Genomic DNA, 6333 nt, shown 5'->3' on the forward strand with positions numbered 1-6333 from the left:
CTCAAACCTACCACCTCTCTGTTTTCTTTCCTTCTTACTTTCTCTTCCTCCCCCTCTTCTTCTCCTCCCTACTTCCTCTTCCTTTCTCCTTCTCCTCCTCTCTTCCTCCCTCTCTTACCCTCACTCTAATTTCCCTTCCCTTCCTTCATCCCTCTCTATTGCTGTATCCTTTTATGCATATGGACTACTCAGAGGGCTGAAAAAGTTATTTTTGACTGGTCCTCGCACTTTTGACCAGTCCTCGAACTTACGATTGTCCTCACATTTTACGTTTTTGCCCTATCTTGTCACCATGGTGAAGAGAAGCAGTTGTGAAATGAGTGACATGGTTGTTAAGAATGCTACAATGGGCATTAATGATGACCAGTCATAAGTGCGAAGACCGGTCAAAAGTGCGAGGACCTGTCAGAAATCACTTTTTTCAGCCCTCTGGGTAGTCCTTTTGTGCACATGGACTACTCAGAGGGCTGAAAAAGTTATTTTTGACTGGTCCTCGCACTTTTGACCAGATCTCGAATTTACGACTGTCCTCACATTTTACGTTTTTTGCCCTATCTTATCACCATGGTGAAGAGAAGCAGTTGTGAAATGAGTGACACGGTTGTTAAGAATGCTACAATGGGCATTAATGATGACCAGTCATAAGTGCGAAGACCGGTCAAAAGTGCGAGGACCTGTCAGAAATCACTTTTTTCAGCCCTCTGGGTAGTCCTTTTGTGCACATGGACTACTCAGAGGGCTGAAAAAGTTATTTTTGACTGGTCCTCGCACTTTTGACCAGATCTCGAATTTACGACTGTCCTCACATTTTACGTTTTTTGCCCTATCTTATCACCATGGTGAAGAGAAGCAGTTGTGAAATGAGTGACATGGTTGTTAAGAATGCTGCACAGGCATAAATGTGAGGATGGTCATAAGTGTGAGGACCAGTCAAAAGTGCGAGGACCTGTCAGAAATGACTTTTTTCAGCCCTCTGAGTAGTCCCTATAGACATAGCCATGGCCACCCGGTCACATGACCAGCTAGCCACGCCCACAAAATAAGCCACACCCACAGAACTGGTAGTAAAAAAATTTAGGACCCACCCCTGGTTGGGGGTCACCACAACATGAGGAACTGTATTAAAGGGTTGCGGCATTAGGAAGGTTGAGAACCACTGGTCTAAGTGCTATTGCTGTTGCTAAAAAGTAAATTAAAGAAGGGCTGAAATCACATCTAAGGTTACCTAAGTTCATGGGATCCCTGAGTCCCCACATGAGATCTCAAGAGATTTTAAATGAGGACATCCATAATTTGAAAGAGAATATGTGAGATTTTGCAAAGGTAGAGCAGTGAGATTACTTAGCATGTTGCATGAACTCAATCCTTTGTGGTTTGTCAAATAAACACCATCATTGAGCAACTCATGGCTGAATCAGATTTGATCTGATTTTTTTAGTCCATTTTAAACTGGGTCATCAAGGTGATATAAGTGTATAGGTGATCTCAATTGTCACCTTTTCTGTTCCTGTGCACACTCATCCATTTATTTTTCCATTTTTTTTTCCATCTGAATATTTTTTTCCAGACTTTTTATGGCTTCCACCAAGGCGATATTGGATTTGCCCAGCAGAACCAGTCATTCCTCTGGCGTTCTGCACCTACAGTTTATTTTATTTTATTTTATTTTATTTTGAATTTATATACCGCACCTTCTCCCGAGGGACTCAGGGCGGTGTACAGCCAGATAAAAACATACAATACAAACATTAAAAACAATTAAAAGAATATATATTAATTTGGCCCCAATTTAAAATGACAAACCAATTAAAAATATTTAAAAATATGTTAAGCCAGCCCAGCTTGCTGAAAAAAGAAAGTTTTAAGGGCACGGCGGAAGGCACCGAGGTCTCACAGTTTCCTGTGAGTAAAAGTGCAAACGTGTTGTGGTCTGCCAGCAGCCTGAGGAGTTGGCAGCAGAGTCGGACAGTGAGGAGGCTGGGGAGGAACATGGGCCAGTCCTGGAGTCTGGGGAAGGCTTGGACGAGGGCTCTGCTCTTTGGCAGCGTGTCAAAGAAGATAAAGGTGGGTGTTTACCAGCCTTATCCGAAGGACTGTGGCAGACTTCTGTTGGACTATTTATAAACTCTTGGTGATTCAGCACATGCTGTGAATGAAAGGAATTCATAGCTGTTAAAATTAAAAAAGGGGTTTTTGGGACTAATTGTGTGCTTTTTACTATATCAAGAAGCCTAGGTCAGAACAAAACGTTCCCAAAATATAACCAACCCATCCCTGTAAGATGTCTCTGTACTTAACCTGATTTTTAACAAAGGTGATTCTTTTCTTGACCTCCAGATGGCGGAGTTCAAATCAGTGGCAACAGCATCACAGGAGTTCAGATTGGAGGTGGCAACCACATGCATGTTGAACAAGCTCCTCGGACAAGAAAAAGCAGTAACCAATGAATGCTGATAGAAAATGGACAATTTCATCCCTGTGCTTGGGAGCATTCCAGCCAACTCCACATGCCTTCTCAATTGTCCCTGACTTTTCTGCGCAATCCCTCTAACTCAACATAATCCAGCTATTTCCTAGAAAGATAGAATCACAGAACAGAAAGGATGGAAGTGACTCAGGAAATCATCTATTCCAGGGATCTCCAAATTTGGCAACTTTAAGACTGGTAGACTTTAACTTCCAGAATCCCCTTGCTAGCATGGCTGGTTGGGGAATACTGGGAGTCATCTAGTCTAACCCCCTGCCCAAGCAGGAGACCCTCCACCATTTCTGACAAATGGCAGTCCAATCTCTTCTTGAAAGTCTCAAGTGATGAAGCTCCCATAACTTCTGAAGGCAACTTCTGTTCCATTGGTTGATTGTTCTCACTGTCAGAAAATCTCTCCTTATTTTTAGACTGAATCTCTCCTTGTTCAGTTTCCATCCATTATTCCTTGTCTGGCCTTCAGGTGCTTTGAAAAATAGTTTGACCCTGCTCCTCTCTGTGGCAGCCTCTCAAATATTGGAACACTGCTATCATGTCTCCCCTGGTCCTTCTCTTCACTAAACTAGCCATGCCCAGTTCCTGCAACTGTTCATCATATGTTTTAGTCTCCAGTCCCCTAATCATCCTGGTTGCTCTTCTCTGCACTTTTTCTAGTTGAACAACATTGCCAAAAAGGCATTAAGAGTTGTTAACCTAATCTTGCATAGCTTCTTCTCTGGTAATATTGTACTACTAACTAGAGCATACAAAACATTTGCTAGACCAATTCTTGAATATGGCTCATCTGTCTGGAACCCGCACTGCATATCGGACATAAATACAATCGAGAGAGTCCAGAGATATTTTACGAGAAGAGTCCTCCATTCTTCTAACCGCAATAAAATACCTTATGCCACCAGACTCCAAATTTTGGCCTTAGACAACTTAGAACTACGCCAACTTCAGTCTGACCTAAGCATAGTTCATAAAATTATCTGCCACAATGTCCTACCTGTCAATGATTACTGTCACAAGTAAATGCCTTATTCTCCATTATGTAAATAGTATATGAACAGAGTATCAGGGGTTAACTTATTCTTCACTTCTTAATGTATTCATACTTCACCACTCCCATACTTAGCTCCACCCATTGTATATATAAGGAGCTGCATACGTTCATTCTGTGCTTCTATCTGTGAATATTCAGTGAATATAGAATGCCTTATGTAAATAAAGAGAGATATATTTGAACTCTTAATTCTCAAATAATTTATTGAGTCTGATCCTGAAAATATCGCAACAATCTGGTAGCAGAGGATGGTTGAATTGACTCAATAAAAACTTAAATATGTCTAAAAGAGATAGGCCCAACACCAGGGCATACAGCAAAGAAATGGAAACGGATCAAGAAGTAATCGATGAGTCCACGAATGCAATTTCGAGAGAATCTGAAGAATACACCACAGAAGACGAAGAAATAATAAATGAAGATGATGATCAAGAGGAAAACGAAATAGAAAACAACGAACTCAGGTCAGAGATATTAAACTTTTAAAAAGCCAAAAGAGCGATGAAAGTCTCGTCGCGAACCTCCAAGATATACTAAAAAACAACAGAGCAGCGAGAGAGAAGCACATCGCTACTGAAAAGTCAAAAGACTCAAAAATAGTGAGTGATATGCTTACAGACAAAAACGCAGTGAAGAAGAAAAACAACAATCCCGTGCAAAATTTCGAATGGCAGCCATCTTGGTTTCAACAGACCCCCAAGATGAGCGAAGCAGAGCCAATCAGAAAGCAGGATTCAAAATTTCTGGCGCGAAAAGCCTTACTCGATACAAAAAATGAAAGAGAAAAAATATATACCTCAGAAGAATCAGAAACAGAGAACGAAGAAGATTCAACAGACATGCAAATAAAGTCAGCAATGAAAACGCTTTTTGCTGCATTTGGACCGAAACTGAAGATTACCAAAAAATCAACGAAAAAACAAGCAAGCAAGCCAACGCCTCAAAATCTACCCGCTCCTATCCAGACGGCGAGAGCACCGACACCTGAACCCAGAGAGCCCTGCAGATACCACCCCACGCCGCAGACTGATTCAAGGACCAGCGCCTTCAGCGAAAGAAAACGAACACCCGCTATCACCAGGACTCCCAAGATCGAGCCGGAGACTGATTCATCGGAAGAAGAACAGAGCGAGGGAGCTGCAGCAGCGAGAACCTCTCACGACGACTCCAGGAACGAAATGAGCAACGCGCATGCGCAAGACTACGCAGACAACCCAGGAAGACATGAGATGCGGAGAGAACCATGCAGACTCGTTGCGAGCATCCCCACGCCGTTTTGCAACTTTCAGCATTTACGAGACCACGGACTACCTCCGGTTGTAAGTAATGGACCCAACAATGTTGGGAATTTACCCAGTGACTTCCCAAAGCTGAGAATAGATGGCATTAATTTGCAAGAATGGTATCAGCAGCTCCAGGTTGTCTTTATGAAAGAAAACTTACTATTTTTTATCACTAACCCCCCAAAAAGACCTTGGACTCTAAAGTTAGATTGCCTACACCATAGAGCATTTCTCTTATTAATTTCCAGTGTGTCTCCTGCAATGTATCACAGCATTAAGCAAAATCTGACTGTCTCAGAAATTATTCAATGCATGTTTAATTTGTTTCACAGTGAAAGTGTAGCCACTACCACAAGAATGTCTAAAGATTTCTTCTGTTCTAGGATAAAGCCAGGGGTTACCATAAGTGAACATTTAATATCTTTAAACAAAATTAGAGCAGAACTGCATTTAAGGGGGGAGGTGATTTCAGATCAAACGATGAAAAGTGTTATCATCAACTCACTTGACCCATCATGGGATAATTATATGTCACATTTAGACACAATCAATCTAGGATACTTATCCATAGAAAGTCTATCCAATAAGTTAATAGCTGAAGACAATTCAAGGAGGAGTCGCTGTAACAATCACATAGAACACAAACAATATAGAAAGGTAGCATTTCAAGAAAGATATCATGAAACTTTTAAATGCCACAATTGTGGGTCCAAAGAACATAATAGGAGGGATTGTCCTAAAATTCCAAGAGAAAGACATAGGTCAGAATATAGAAATAGGTACAACAACAGACAGTCTTCCATTGATAGACATAGATATAGAAGTCCACCCAATTATAGAGAACATAGAGGGGGCAGAGATAATTCAAAGGATAGAAAATCTGGTTCACTGAATGGACTAAACAAACATGACAACACTAACATACAACAACCAGAGAACAATAATTGGCTTATTGATTCTGGAGCAACTAATCACACTACAAATAATAGAAATATATTGTCTTCATTTGTAGAGGATAAATTTGTAATCAAAGTAGCTAATCAAGAAAAAGTCCAAGTAATAGGTAGAGGGAATGTAACCTTACCTGGCCTAGGGAAAATAGAGGGGGTATTACTAATACCTGAAATACCTCATAACATTCTTAGTGCCATAAAACTAAGCAGAGATTCTGACATTAACATTGTGTTCTCAAAGGGAAAAGCAACATTAGAGAAAAATAGAATAAATATAGGTACAGTAATAATCAAAGGAGGTCTACCTTATTTAATGACAAAGGAGAAATGGTTACACAACATTGATTCAAATATGGAAGATGGCAATGAAATAGATTATGGAGACAATAGTAACAGTGACAATGAGGAATGTGAAGTAACTCATAATCACAAAGATACACACGATAAAAAAAAACCTAAAATAGGTAAACCAATTCACGATGAGTGTGCTCACGTTTTACATAGGAAGTTAGGACATGCCAGTTTTCCTGTAGTGCAAAAGATGACTGAACACGCAGAAGGTAT

The 6333-nt window shown here is 40.6% G+C and overlaps 1 pseudogene; it reads left to right on the top strand.

The window, feature by feature from the left end:
* LOC139317764 (receptor-interacting serine/threonine-protein kinase 3-like) overlaps window positions 1-2447 on the top strand; it is a 62100-nt pseudogene extending 59653 nt beyond the window's left edge.
* Window positions 2448-6333: the final 3886 nt, after the last annotated feature.

Source organism: Pituophis catenifer, unplaced genomic scaffold (assembly GCF_029215685.1).
Source record: "Pituophis catenifer annectens isolate HBS135680 unplaced genomic scaffold, rPitCat1.0.hap2 SCAF_5, whole genome shotgun sequence".
Classification (NCBI taxonomy): domain Eukaryota; kingdom Metazoa; phylum Chordata; class Lepidosauria; order Squamata; family Colubridae; genus Pituophis; species Pituophis catenifer.